The following is a 16,410-nucleotide window of genomic DNA, read 5'->3' on the forward strand; positions in this document are numbered from 1 at the left end:
GGACTGCAAAAAGGGGGTATATAAGTGGGGCCCTGTCTTCCCTCGACACACGGGTAATGCCACACTTTTGTTGAATATGTGGTTGAACCTTAGACTGACCATTCTAGAAATTGGTCTGAGGTTTTCCTTGCCAAATCATTTGGATTTGTTCTGGAAAAGGTTATCCCTGCCTTATTATCACATGCAGCGGAGAGAATCAGTGTGCCAGGGGAGCTGCTGCTGTTCACTGTTTTACTTCGTTGTGTGTAGATAAATTAACACACTGAAAAGGACCATAACAATTATCCCACAGGGAAAAGCAGAACATGCAGGAGAAATGAACTCCAAATCACCAACAGACTCAGGAGCATGTCTGCAACCTATTATCCTCCATTAGACACAATAAAAACATCTCACCTATTTCTGCACCTTTTCCACAGCTGTAAATGGAGGCTTGAAACAGGATTAAAAACACAAAACATGTGGACAGTGTGTCAGGGCCAAAGCCAAGACCAGACCAAGACAAGGGGTGCAGAGGGGCATGGTGGGGGCTATGATGAGCGTACGAGTTGGGTCCAGAAAGTTGTATCCATTTAAAAGGTTGCTGTGCCCCTTCTGCAGAAAAGTAGCCTTCAAAAACTACAGCTCCCAGCAGAAGCAGTCTCCTGCCTACAACTCCCAGCATGCTCGGGGGCGCCACGGGCCAATCAGGAGTCCAGCAGGGTGTGGCACATCAACGCGCATGCGCAAGCCCCGAGGCACGGGGCTTGCGCTTGAGACTTCGGAAGGAGAGGACGTGCAGAGCCCAGCTCCTCCAGAATCATTCGCGAGGGGCCCCGCCCCGCCGGTGAAGCAGTTCGGCCCCTCGCTCCCGCAAGAATAAGTCTTTAAACCCATCTTGGTGATCAGAGGGATCGGGGGGAGAAGCGCAGGGGGCTTTAGTCCGCCCATTCCTAGCCCCTGCGCCTACTGGAAAGATAAGTGGGCGTGTTTCCTAGGCGCGTCGCTAATCCGCGCTTGTATTTGTAGTGGGGAAGTGAACCGTACGAAACGCTAGTACGTGTGTTCCCGCCTCCTGGGACCAGGGAGAACTAGGCGCACGGGAGGCGAAAATACATGGGCAAAAGTTACCGCGGCGGTCTGAAGGAAGACCCCCGTGGAAGTTAACACTGGCATTTTTTCCACATCAGGGACAAGTGGAAAAGCCTCCGAAGAGTGGCGAACTTTGGCACACTCAAAAGCCCGTGATCTGAGCTCGGGTGGCAGCAAGGAATGTTGTGTGTTTGTATGTGTGTGAGGAATGAATGAGAAGGTTATGGGAATGCAGAGGCAAAACCCTAACTCGTGTTATTTCTTTTAGCTTCTTGGACCAGCACTGAACATTACGGACCTGCCACAAGACTTGACGGCTTCATCATGGACAGGACACTGAAAACCAGAGCTAAGTGTGCATGCTGAAAAATGCTAATTAGTTGTGGACAGAATAAGGTGCATGGCTTAGACTTGTACATTAGATTAATCAGTGAGGGGGCCTAAGTCTGACTATGTGGAGGTGGTGTGCAAATAGCTACTTGGTACCAAGTACAATCTAAAGTGTGCAACAATCAACCCTTTTCCCTATAATTCCCCGTCCTATCCACAACCGCTGCCCAATCCTCAATCCGGTTTCCCTAAAACCCCCAACCTATCCAATCCACGAGACCCTAACCCTCCTTCCCTGCTCTGGTCCGGGTAGCCTGCGTAAGCTTCGACTTGCAGGCTCCACGACCATAGTGGGGGTGGTTGGTACTGCGTCGCTCCTGCGCCTAGGACCAGAGTGCTTTGACAGAAGCGCAAGCCCACGTATTTTCCAGGCGCCTGAGCGGCACAGCCAACCCTCACAACAGTCATGGAAGAAATTGCTAAAGCCTTGCAGGATTTGCAAGGGGAGTTAGCCGCATCCAGGCAAGAATATGCAACTTTGTCCGCGCAAGTACGGAGTCTAGCTGCCCAAGCATCGCCCTTACCTGGTCAACCGTCTACCCCGTTACAGGTACATGTAACCCCGGAAGCCATAGTTCCCCTTGCACCTCCAGAGCGATATGCAGGGGATCCGCAAAAATTATCTACGTTTTTGACCCAATGTCGTCTCCACTTTCTTACCAAGGCGTCAGCCTTTCGGTCTGCTCAAGCACGTACTGCCTTTGTGATATCGTACCTTACAGGGGACGCCGCCTCTTGGGCGAATCCTTTGGTTCAAAAGGACAATGCCGTCCTGTATGACTGGGATGAGTTCCTAGGGGAATTTGAGAAAATCTTTAATCGACAGGCAGCTACCCTCTGTAAAGATCGGGAATTGCTGAGTTTAAGGCAAGGCAATAGGGAACTGGTGACTTATGTCACGCAGTTCAACCGGCTAGTGGCAGAAGCCGAATGGCCCAGAGAAAAAAGGATGTCCCTATTTTATCAGGGATTGAAAGATGAGTTAAAGGATCTTATAGCTCAGGTTGATCCACAGCCAAGAGAGTGTTCGGATATGATAAACTTAGCCTTGCGTCTTGACCACCGCTTGGCGGAAAGGCGAGGCGACAAGAGAAGAGGAGAATCTCGTCCTGTACCACGGTTAGACCAATTTAAAGGATCTCGTGGGACGGTGGACAAATCTGAGGGTGATGAGCTGATGCAAATCGGCTCCATCCGGGGCCCCCTAACTAAAGAAGAGAAAGAGCAGAGAAGAAAAGACGGGGTCTGTATGTATTGCGGTAAGGCTGGGCATTTCGTTCGCGAATGCCCCGCCAAACCAAAAACCCAGGGAAACGCCTCGGCTCGCCGGTAGTGGGGGTCACCCGGTCGAGCCTAGTCAGCAGGGCCCCAATTGCAAGCTATTCGAATCATGGCCCATATATCACTCAGAAGGGTTGCCTAGAGTTCTTGACAAAAAAGAAACAAGTTACACTGTTAATCGACTCGGGTGCGACTGGCAATTTCATCGATGCCCAGTTCGTGGGTACTTTAGGAATTCCAGTGCAATGTAAACCTAAGTCAGAACTGATACATGCAGTAGACGGTACCCCCCTTAGTTCAGGTCCCGTTACCCATAGTACCTGTGTTATGATCCTTCAGTGTGGAGATGGGCATACAGAAAAGATTGCCTTTGACATTATTGCCGCCCCGCAATTTGGGCTTATCCTGGGATTACCATGGTTAAAGAAGCATGACGCTCACATTCAATGGACCTCAGGGTCGATAGACCTGAATTCTCCATATTGCGGAGAACATTGCTTAAAAAAGGCTTTGCCGGACATACGCTCCATCTGCATTGCTAATAGTCAACCAGAGGTACGTCCTGAAGATCTGCCCCAAGAATATGCCGACTTTGTGGATGTGTTTAATAAACAGGCTGCTGAGTCTTTACCTCCACACCTTCCCTTTGATTGCCGGATAGACCTGGAGCCAGGAGCGGTATTGCAATGCAGCCGCATCTACGCTTTGACCGAGGCTGAAAATGACCACTTCCGGGAATATATAGCATCAAACCTCAAGAGTGGTTTTATTCGGCACTCCAATTCTCCGGTATCGTCACCTCTGTTCTTCGTACCGAAGAAGTCTGGGGAGCTCCGGACTTGTATTGATTACCGCGGAGTGAACCGGATAACCATTAAAAACCATTATCCGCTCCCTTTAATCCCTGTACCTCTTGACCAAGTTAGGGATGCGGTCATCTATACCAAGTTGGACCTTCGAGGCGCATACCACTTGGTACGGGTACGTGAAGGAGACGAGTGGAAGACCGCCTTCCGAACCAAGTTCGGATTGTATGAGTATCAGGTCATGCCATTCGGCCTCTGTAACGCCCCCGCCGCCTTCCAACATTTCCTGGATGAGGTACTTCGAGAATATTTAGATGTATGTGCTGTTGTGTACATTGATGACATCCTCATCTATTCCAGTAGTCTCCAGGAACATGTCCAACATGTTCGTGCGGTGTTGCAGAAATTGCGAGAACATCATCTCTACGCAAAGCTGGAAAAGTGCGAGTTTCATCGTACCACAGTGGAGTTCTTAGGTTATTTCCTAACCCCAACCGGCGTACAAATGGATACCAAAAAGGTGCAGGCAATTTTAGATTGGGCACCTCCGGCTAATGTAAAGGATATACAATCCTTTCTAGGGTTTGCAAACTTTTACAGACGCTTTGTTAAGAATTTTTCAGCATTGGTTACTCCAATCACGAAGCTTCTTCGTAAGGGTTGCCCGTTTATTTGGGATGCCTCAGCCGAACCAGCTCAAAAAGGCCTTCACTGACGCTCCTGTACTAAAACACCCAGACTTGTCCAGACCATTTGTGGTTGAAACGGACGGCTCCAGTTATGCTTTGGGGGCCGTTCTGTCCCAAAGAGATCCCATGACGGGTTTATTACATCCGGTGGCCTATTATTCAAGGAAGCTGCTGCCAGCCGAGGTGAATTATATCATCGCTGATCGAGAACTGCTGGCAATAAAGGCAGCATTTAGTGAATGGCGGCACTATCTGATGGGAGCACGTCATACGATAACAGTAATCACAGACCACCGAAACCTACAATTTATCAAAACCGCCAAGACCCTGAGCCCGCGTCAGTTGCATTGGGCCATGTATTTCGCAGAGTTCGACTTTATCATCACATATAGGCCCGGAAACAGCAACCAGAAAGCTGACATCTTATCACGCTATCCCGAGCCGACAATTCGAGAGGCGAACCCCACGCCCCAGTCAATAATCCCTCCCGTTCATATTATTGGAGCGACCTCTGACTTCTTTGAAGCAATTCAGAAAGAAATCTCTATGCAGGAATTGCACCATTGGTGCAAACAGGACCCTCGGAATGTAGTTCTTGCAGGGCTTCCCTACCACGCTCATGCTCTGTATTTGCCTACTACGGCACTCCGGGAAAAGGCCATGTCGTGGTGTCACGATTCATCCCTTGTAGGTCATCCGGGAAGATCAAAAACACAAGAACTGGTGGCTAGATATTTTTGGTGGCCAAAGTGGCGACAAGATGTTCAACAACACGTATTGAAGTGTGACATCTGTGCCTGCAATAAGGCCAGTCACCAAAGACCTGCAGGCCTTCTGCGTCCCTTACCAACTCCGGACGTACCATGGCACACTGTAACCATGGACCTCATTGTGGATCTCCCGCCTATACAAGGTTACACTTCAATATTGGTTATAGTAGATACCTTTTCAAAAATGGCCCATTTTATTCCTTGCAAGGGAGTCCCAACCGCTAGTGCAATTGCGGAACTCTTCCTGCAAAACGTCATTCGCCTACACGGGCTTCCACACCATGTTATTATCGACAGAGGCCCACAATTCATTTCACGATTTTGGCGTGAATTTTGTAGGATTATTGGGATGGAAGTCCATTTGTCATCCGGGTATCATCCAGAGACCGACGGCCAAACCGAACGTGTGAATCAAGGGCTCGAGCAATACTTGCGTTGCTTTGCTGCAAGCAGAGAAACCACTTGGGTCCAGCATACTTGGTTAGCTGAACTGGCCTATAATAATGCTGTACACACGTCCACCAAAAAGACTCCTTTTTACTGTCTTTATGGACGACATCCACGTATTCTTCCCATAGCTGTCCCGTCCTTAGGAGTGGAATTGCCCACACTAGCGGGACAGCGAATTGAAATTGAGCAAGTATGGAAGGAGGTACAAGGTAATCTCGTTAGAGCAAAAAACTCTTATAAGTATTAGGCAGACAAAAATCGCCGTGCCAGTCCTCCCTATCGTGTGGGTGACAAAGTGTGGCTTTCCACCCGCAATATTCGATTGGATGGTCCCAGGAAATTACAGCCCCGTTACTTAGGCCCATTCCCAATTGTACGAATCGTGAATCCAGTTGCAATTCGATTGGAATTACCATCCCGAATGAAAATTCATCCCACGTTCCACACGTCCCTGCTAAAACCTGCCCCGTATGGAACTCCTGTTAAGAAAAACCCCCCGATAATTGTTCACGGAGAACCTGAATATGAAGTACGTGCAATTTTGAACTCCAAAAAGAGCACTAACGGCCAATTGTATTATTTAGTGGACTGGGTAGGGTATGGACCTGAAGAGCGCTCGTGGGAGCCCTCACATCACGTCCATGCTCCGAGATTGTTGCGCACTTTCCATAAGAATTATCCAGATAAACCCGGAGGGCCTACCTTCCGTGGGAGGGGGAGTGCTGTCAGGGCCAAAGCCAAGACCAGACCAAGACAAGGGGTGCAGAGGGGCATGGTGGGGGCTGTGATGAGCGTACGAGTTGGGTCCAGAAAGTTGTATCCATTTAAAAGGTTGCTGTGCCCCTTCTGCAGAAAAGCAGCCTTCAAAAACTACAGCTCCCAGCAGAAGCAGTCTCCTGCCTACAACTCCCAGCATGCTCAGGGGCGCCACGGGCCAATCAGGAGTCCAGCAGGGTGTGGCACATCAACGCGCGTGCGCAAGCCCCGAGGCACGGGGCTTGGGCTTGAGACTTCGGAAGGAGAGGACGTGCAGAGCCCAGCTCCTCCAGAATCATTCGCGAGGGGCCCCGCCCCGCCGGAGAAGCAGTTTGGCCCCTCGCTCCCGCAAGAATAAGTCTTTAAACCCATCTTGGGGATCAGAGGGATCGGGGGGAGAAGCGCAGGGGGCTTTAGCCCGCCCATTCCTAGCCCCTGCGCCTACTGGAAAGATAAGTGGGCGTGTTTCCTAGGCGCGTCGCTAATCCGCGCTTGTATTTGTAGTGGGGAAGTGAACCGTACGAAACGCTAGTACGTGTGTTCCCGCCTCCTGGGACCAGGGAGGACTAGGCCCACGGGAGGCGAAAACACATAGGCAAAAGTTACCGCGGCGGTCTGAAGGAAGACCCCCGTGGAAGTTAACACTGGCATTTTTTCCACATCAGGAACAAGTGGAAAAGCCTCCGAAGAGTGGCGAACTTTGGCACACTCAAGAGCCCGTGATCTGAGCTCGGGTGGCAGCAAGGAATGTTGTGTGTTTGTATGTGTGTGAGGAATGAATGAGAAGGTTATGGGAATGCAGAGGCAAAACCCTAACTCGTGTTATTTCTTTTAGCTTCTTGGACCAGCACTGAACATTACGGACCTGCCACAAGACTTGACGGCTTCATCATGGACAGGACACTGAAAACCAGAGCTAAGTGTGCATGCTGAAAAATGCTAATTAGTTGTGGACAGAATTAGGTGCATGGCTTAGACTTGTACATTAGATTAATCAGTGAGGGGGCCTAAGTCTGACTATGTGGAGGTGGTGTGCAAATAGCTACTTGGTACCAAGTACAATCTAAAGTGTGCAACAATCAACCCTTTTCCCTATAATTCCCCGTCCTATCCACAACCGCTACCCAATCCTCAATCCGGTTTCCCTAAAACCCCCAACCTATCCAATCCACGAGACCCTAACCCTCCTTCCCTGCTCTGGTCCGGGTAGCCTGCGTAAGCTTCGACTTGCAGGCTCCACGACCATAGTGGGGGTGGTTGGTACTGCGTCGCTCCTGTGCCTAGGACCAGAGTGCTTTGACACAGTGGGTTCCATTCTTTTGCTGGAGGAATTTAGATTTTCATTCTATACTGGTGAAGTTCACAGAGGAGCTGCACATCCATTTTAATTGTTGTTTTCCACTTGGAACACTCATCTAAAAAGAAAATAAATCCCCTGCTGCTAAATACAACCACAAATATATTCCAAGGGTAACAGGATTTTTCCAGGTGACACCCATGCAGTAGATCCAAATGAGAATCTGTTGAACATGCCTTTAACATATATGGAGATCCGCAAATTATATGAGCATTAAGCATAGAACTGGGGTACTTGCATGTGTCAGACAATGCTTACAAGTAGACAAGCACCAGAAATGCTGCCTCTGGGATCATGTAGCATATTTCCATCTATATTAATGAATGTTTAGCACCTTTAGTTAATTCAATCCCCTCATTTCTGTGGGATACAATGCATAAACTGCACATTCTATCAGAAATGGCAGTCATTCCTGGGATGTTGTTGGTCACAATCGATGTCAAAGCCTTGTATACTTCTATTAATCATGCAAAAGCAATTGCAAGTGTAGACTTTATTTACCGTAAACACTCTGCATCCGATTTCGATCATATTGTAATGGTTAAAGAAATGTTGTCTTGTGCTTTAACTAATAATGTATTCCTGTTCAACAATTGCTACTACAAACAGAAAATCGGTGTAGCCATGGGGGCTAGCTATGCCCCGGCACTTGCCAACATTTTCATGCATCAATTTGAGGAACAATTTGCATTTGTAGACAATCTGTTTGTTGAATTCACCCATGTCTGGAAACGCTACATAGATGATGTGTTGTTGGTTTGGACAGGTACAGTAGATGGTTTGTTGGGCTTTGTAAACCACTTGAATAACAATGATTGGGGTATCTCATTTACACATGAATACAGTGCCAGCAGTATTTACTTTTTAGATTTAACTATCACTCTGGTAGATAATTAAATTGTCACTAAAACATTTTGCATGGCAACTTCAGTCAACACAATCTTACAGGCCTCTAGTTGTCATAGAAAATCTGTTATCAAGAATATATAACGAAAGGTGAATTTATTCAAGCTCGCAGGAATTGTTCAAATGATATGGACTTCCTACAAGAATGTGTATTCTTACGTGAGAAATTCCAAAAACAAGGTTATGACCGCAGCATAGCAACTCAAGCTCAACAAACTGCACATAACATGAAGAGGGTGGATCTACTCACCCCTAAAATTAGACATAACTCTACCCATACGAATAAATTGAAATTTATTACAAAGTATAACACAGATAGCTCTAAGCTGTACAAAATTGTTCAACGCCACTGGCATCTATTACAGCTAGACCATGAGATTTCACCATGGTTGGATGAAACTCCAAATTTTATTTACAGCAAAGCAAGCAACCTCAAAATCATCCTGTCACCTTCATTTATGTCCAACCGCCAACCTGCCATAAACTGGCTCTCTCAGAGATCTAACCACTATTTCCACAAATGTGGAAGATGTTCAATGTGTTGCTATGCACTCGAGACTTCAAATATTGACTTTGGTAAACTTGGTACGTTCAAAGTGAATTCTTTCATTCATTGTAATACAAATTTCTGTGTTTATTGCATTATATGCCTATGTGGAAAACACTACATTGTTAGTACTATCAGACCTCTCAAAATGAGAATATGCGAACATTTATCTACTATTTCAAACCAGGAGTCTAAATATCCACTTGCCATGCACTGGCAAAAATCCTATCAGTATGATGACAAGTCACAGATCAAATTTGTGGGCATGGCTAAAGTGTCCGTACCACAACGTGGAGGTAACCTTACCCTCAAATTGAGACAATTGGAATCACAGTTAATTTGTCAATACCGAACCGTATCTAATGGCCTCAACAGCGATCATGAACTATCTGTGTTTCTCTGAAGTCTGTGCGTATTCCTTACATCAGACTAGTATGGGGCTCCATACATACTTATAGATAATTGATGATGGGAACTATCTGGTATTTACAATACTGATAACTTCTAATCAAATTATGGCTTGACCACTGTTTAATGTAACTTTCCCATTTCTTTTGGTTTGCAAGCACGTAGCATCGGGAATTGGGGGACATTGGGACCACTAATCATGGCCATTTACATCTTCCTTATTCGTTTATCAGGTTAATCCCGGGCACTGGCCAGAATTATTAGGTCTCTCTCAGGTGACTTATAACCACAATTTTTTGCACATACAACAAGACTTCATTGCTAACGCTTCGTGTGAACATTGCCGGGTATTATGTAAATATAGTCCCATCCCCCAAATTACACTTCGGCGGCATCTCCATGTACATTGAATTTGTCCCTTAATTTAACTATAATTATATTACTAGTTCTTGAACTTTAATTCAGCCGCACATCCGTGCATATAGAATAGGTCTTGGGCCCACACCCAACATACCCACCACAAGCTCACGTTGGAGCTCTAGTTGTTCACATGGTGCTGGCCGCATTGTAAATAAGAGCTCAGCCATCACGCGCGAGGCTCTATCTCACCAGTCGGGCGGAAACGCCGGTAAGTGCAGGTCTTTCGCGTTGACCCCTACGGACAATTTGCCATGGGGGTATGCGCATGTGACCGTCTCGCCTTTGTGAGTGTTAATCATTTGACTAATTAGATACTTCCTCTCCTGTCTCCCCTGTCTCCCCCTCTACCCGATGCCACGTGCCTGCTCCAATCTCACTCCATTACATCACAATTGATCTGCCTGACAGCTACGTTTGAATACGCACATGCGTTTATATAGGTATGGTTTTACAATCTATATACTATCCTTTCTCATGTGCTACTTAATTTCTTCATATGCAAAGCGGCTAACTTAGTTTTCTCCCGCTTGCAGCGGAGCCGCAATTGAAAATCTATTAGATATCCATCTACCGTATACAAAGGTAAGAATAGATGCAAGTTAATTTGGGTAAACTTGCTTTAGGCAAGCAATTTAATTTTGACAAATTTATGAAAGCCAACCAATTAGAGCTTTTTCATAAAATCCAAATTGTCCATTAAAAAAAAAACACCTTCTGTTTCTTGCTTTTTGTTTTTCCCCATGCAATAGAACTAGTGCCAAGCCTCCTCAGGTAAAACTAATTTCCTATAACTGTAAGCACTTAGACACAAGTTTGACGAGTTCTGTATTTACAGGGCCGTTCCCAACATTCATGCACATTTATCTTTTTCTTTCCTTTTTTACACATGGCATTGATTGTTATGTTATTATACTCTGCAATGCTAATCAATTTGGCATATCTTGTTGGGAAATTTTGTGACGTTTATTTTATATGCCACCCTAATGCTTACTGTATGGTCTTTGGTTCTGTCTCATGTCCAATTGTTGCTCATCCTATTACTATGATTGTCAAAAATTTACAAAATATGTTCATAATTTCGCAGCCTTGCAAGAAGAGCTTTTGCTTGAAATACGTGTCGGCTGTTGTTTGAATTGCATTAAACGCCCAATTGAGCATTTTAATTTTGGGTTGTGTGCGCAGTCCTTGGGAGCAAACCAACCCTCATCATATGTCTGAAAGTAGCACAAGTAAAACAAAAGAGGAGATGGCTGGAAGGTTGTGAATTCATCTTAACCTCTTGTATTGCTCTGGAAAACCCTTCAGACCATCGTTATTTGCCTGCCAAGCCATTACAAAAGAACTCCATATTCAAATCAGGCTTGGTCCCACCCCAAAAGGGGCAGTCAAGCCCTAACTGCTTGATCACATCCCTTGTTCACGAGACCACAAGCATCCCAAACATATTTAGGCCTTGATGGGCCTCATCAGCGAGGAGTAGCTTGGGCCTGCAGTGCCAGCAGGCACATGACCCACGTCTGGGCATACCGCCCCACTTAGGGTCACTAATGCAAAACAAAATAGGTGATGGCTAGAAGGATTTGAAATGAATCTTAACCTATGACATTCCCACCAGGCCATTGTTTTTGCATGCCATGCCATTACAAAAGGAGACAGACCATATGCAAATAAGGCTTGGTCCCACCCCAAAAGGGGCAGTCCAGCCCTAACTGCCTGGTCACATCCCTTCATCACAATACCAAAATCATCCACAAACATTTGTTCAGCCTTGTTGAGCCTCATCAGTGAGGAGTAGTTTGGGTCTACAGGACGCATGTCTGGGCATAACCGTCCCACTTGGGGTGACTAAGGCAAAACAAAAGAGGTGATGGCTGGAAGGTTTTGAATTAATATTAACCTCTGGCATTTCTCTGGGCAACGCTCCAGATCATTGTTCTTTGTCTGACAAGCTATTACAAAAGAGGAAATACCATATGCAAATCAAGCATAGTCCCACCTCAAAAGGGCCAGTCCAGCCCAACCCAAACTGCTTGATAACATCCCTTCTGCACAAGACCACAAGCATCCACAGAATGTTTCAGCGTTGTTGGGTCTCATCAGTGAGGAGTAGCTTGGGTCAATTGCACAGACAGTCTAAAAACTTGTGCTGTGGAAGGTTGCAGAGAGCAGTGCCAGTAGTTCAGATTTATTCAAAACCTTCCACCCATCACTTTCTTTTTTTGGTTATAGTGTGTCTCCCTACATGAGAGAGGGTATGTATGCCTTGCTTTCTGAGCCATATGGAACCAGGTTTCACCTCACTGATGAGCATCCCTAATGAGGCCCAACAAGGACGAAACATGTGTGTGGGAGTTAAGGGCCAGTAGGCCCCCCATCCCTCCCTTCCTTTTGTACAAACTTGGACCATGTGCCTCCAATGGTGGGGAGTGCCCCCATTGCCCCCATGCCAGAATTGGTTGGCACCTGTGTAGATGGGGCTGTTGCGCAGGACACAAGGCATCCATTTTGTACCCCCTTGACGCCATCTTGGTAACTAGGCCTCACTGCGATAATACGAAAAGGTTCCTCTCCCCTTTGCAGCGTCGTGCACACCGTGCACATGGCCCCCACCTTTTCTCTCACTGTGTCTGGAAAACTCAGCAGCTCCATTCTCACGCTCAAGCCGGAGGTAATTGCAACAAAAAACAAATGTAACATCTCACTCTTCCTCTGAGATCACTGCCCCGAGCGTGAACCGGCTTGAGCCAGGCCCAGTAGCACATCCATCTCCACAAATCTGTTCATGCCCCCTCACCCTCGCTATTGGAAAATTACTGGCAGTGTAACCATGTGTCCCTGCAAGGTATTCTTTTGATGTACCAGATATGCAACCTCGCCACGATGCCCACCTAGCAGGCCCTCAGCTAACATTAGACCTCTGTTGCAGTATATTGTCTCTCACTACTAACAAATGCCAACCTGCCTTAGATTCTTTATGAGTCCAGACCCTTGCTTCAATCAATGTTATCATGTTGGTCAAAACTCTTAACCTGATGCCCCATATAAGCCTCAGTTATTAATGATGTAAATACATGAATGTAGTTTGGAGGTTTACAATGATTTGTTCAAAAGAGTTGCAATGATCATTATTTAGTGCATGCTTCACTAAGATGTATTATATTAGCTTAGTTAGTGGCCACCCCGCTTCACAGCAACCTGACTTTCACCCCTCCTGGACGCTGACAGCCGGACCATGTGATGTTCTCCCTCCCTCCAAAGGAGCAACCAACCGGATGAAACAGTGCCTCTATGAACATATAGTGCTATAATGTCTATCCAATCCTGCACTGACTTAGTACCCTATGTTGAATGCGTCATCTATGATGATTTTTCTCTTTATAATGTGATGTAACTGAAACGTTTGCCAAAGCGCTCTTGGGCAGCAGAGTTCTTTGGATGCCAATTCTATATAAAACATTTTGAACTCTCGCAACTTGTTCTCTTATCCTCATTCCCCGTCTGGGGTGTGTCTCATTTATTCTTATTGCACGTTTGAGCCGTTGAGGGCTCTTACATTTTGTGACCCTCCATGACGTGATTTGGGACAGGTGCCTCGAGGGCCGTGCCATGCGGCGAGATCCGGGACGCCCCCCAGCAAAACCATCACCTCTGCGGTCGACCATTTGTATGCACAACGAGAAGGGTCCAAGGGTTCCTGGTTAACTAATACCCAACTGAAAAAGCTGCTTGCCGAGGCAGGCCACTGCTTGGTTGGGGTGTGGACCAGATTGTGGGTAGACCGTGAACGGTGACTCTCGGACCACCCGACTGAACACGTGAGTACTGGTTGCAAAAGTTCCCAAGAGATAAGAGAAGGGTTAAGGAAGAAGCGGGACAGGTAACAAAGTGGGCAAAAAGGAAGTTAGGGTCTGTTTGAATGATACTGAGGCTTTTCTGATCTATCATTTATATGGCCATTAGGTTTTGTGTAGATAAAGAAGTAAGAGAAGATTGAGGAAGCCTAGCCCGAACGGGGTAGAAGGCAGCGCTGCGAACCATTGTCTCGTCCAGTGCAGATAAACAAGTGAAGATAAAGAGAAAATAGTAAGAGTCTCGTATGTGTAGTAGACTCAGAGTAGTAATTTAGAATATTCTTTTTCTGTGTGAGCAGAATTATCGGTGAGGTAGCGAGAGGGGAGCAAGAGGTGGGAAGTGCATGAGAAAACTAGAGTAGGGGGTAACAAACTAAGGTAATTGGAAAAGGGAGTAAAGCGCACAGGTAGTAAATGTTACATGTTATATGTCTTCACATTTTATGTTTTCACGTGTGTCAAGTGTTGCATGTTGATCTGTTAGTAATTGTTTATGTGCCTGTAAATTGAAAAACAAATTAAGATTGATTAAGAAAATTGAAAATGCAATGTATACGAAAATGTTTTGAATAATGATAAATGACGGGTGTCCATAGTTGAAACAATTTACGGTCTCAGTGAGTGGTGAAAAGGGGAAAGGTTGTTGAAAATGTTTTGAATAATGATAAATGACGGGTGTCCATAGTTGAAACAATTTACGGTCTCAGTGAGTGGTGAAAAGGGGAAAGGTTGTTGAAAAAGTGTTGGTACCAAAAGGTAAGAAGAAGGTTGCAAAAGACATTGCAGCAAGAAAAGTGTTGACCGAGCGGCGTTTGTGTGTCTGCACGCAGGAAATTGTATTTTCATGGGGGGAATAACACCATTAGCGCACATTTGCCAACATCTCCCATTGTGTAGCGAGAAGATACAGAAGTACCATGATCAGTGGATGACGGAGATAAAGGGAGACAGCGTATAACCCATATGGCCTGAGGGAGGGTCTTTAGATAAAAGGGTGCTGGATATGGTATCTACACATTTGCTGGTGAGACATAAGGAAAAACAGTTACAGAGCAGGAGGGAAGTGTTAGATTTGTGGCGGATGTTTGAGGAAATAACGCCCGTAGGTGAGGTAAGTACGGATAAACAGTTGAGAAAGAGAAAGCGCCAGAAGAGGTAGGTGGAACGGCAAGAGGAGAATGTACGGCAATCACAACTGAGAGTGATACTACTAAAATATACCCGTTGATGACAAGACCTGCAGTAGGATATAGCGAGCCCCAGCATGTGCCCACATGCCCTACCCCGACCACCCCAGCAGAGGCAGCAGCCACTGCACCACCCCCATATGACAGAGGGGGGCTTTACAGCCCAACGAGCGCCCCACCAGTGAATTTAGCATGACTAACTGGGAACTTAGGCAGACAGCTTGCACACGCGCAGATAGAAATAACACGATTAAGAGCGTTATGCATGTTAGGGAGAATTCTCATCTATGGCTAATTTCCCTCACCTAGTGAGTCCCCCAGTAGCTTTGCTTGACATCTGGAGTTTATTTTCCACTTGGTAAGAGTCAGAGCTTTTCACCCACTCTTTCCTGTGTTTTGCTATGTGTTTCTACCTGTTTTTGTGATTATGGACTCTGAAGTACACCACTTCAGTAGCCCTCTTCTTTTTGTGTGTCACACAGCACCTTCAGTTGTCTTTGAGACTTCCCTCGACTCCATTTCTGAGGCGACTACCATCCTCCAGAAAAGGTTAAGGTTACCATCAACTTTACTTAGTCAATCTACCACAGATCCAGTGTGTTGCATTAGGTTGCTAAAGGAACCTCAGAAAATAAGGTGGGAAGGGAATTGAGTGATGAGCCACCAGCCACTAAATGAAGGGGCAGCTGGACAGGGGAAGATGTTGCATGTGTGTTACATCTAATGTAGGGGGCAGTGCTGCTCATGCTCCTTGATTACAGCTTCAAAAGCACTTCAAAATTGCTCCTTCCTGCAGAGTGCTGTGTTACAGTATCTACAAACCAGCTGTGTCTGAGATACATTTTTCTAAGCTATTTAGTCGCTCTGTTGCTTGTTGACACATACAGAGTGTCATGCCATGCACTTCCAGTTTGCTGCGGAGCTAATATGCACTATTGGTTGCATTTCTTTTCTTAACACCGTCTCATTGAATTGCATACAGCTTGATAGGGTTGGCATTAAGGGCATACATTTTACATTTGTATGTGCTAATTGTTCCATGACATCAGGAGGTGTTATGCCCATATACCTCCTGGATACGTCTACTATTTGAAATAGATTGTGCATCTTTAGAAAGAAGACCATTTAATACTGTTAAAAATGTTAGCACAGGTGAGTTCTGCAGACTGACACATGTTTTGAGTTAGTTCTCTGTATTGGAAATGTTGGCTGAAATTTTCATTTCTTATCATGCCAAATGTGTTGCGGCACTGTTTGGATCCTGAGGTTTTAAAAATAGGTTTGCCTTTTACTGGTGTTAATTGTAGGAGATCTCCAAAAGAAATAATGTGTGTTCCTTCAAAGAGGTCTTCGTAGTCCGTTGTGAGACCATGCTTACCTCATCTATTAGGAGCATTTCATTTGTTTCAAAATTATGCATACTTCAGTAGCAGCTTATGTTGAAAGTTTGTTCTACTGGAATGAGCAGTAATTGGTGTAAAGTAACAACTCCTATGTTGTAGGCAGATAAACCTGTGGGGG

This window comes from Ambystoma mexicanum, chromosome 3p (assembly GCF_040938575.1).
Source record: "Ambystoma mexicanum isolate Mex_15411 chromosome 3p, UKY_AmexF1_1, whole genome shotgun sequence".
Lineage (NCBI taxonomy): Eukaryota > Metazoa > Chordata > Amphibia > Caudata > Ambystomatidae > Ambystoma > Ambystoma mexicanum.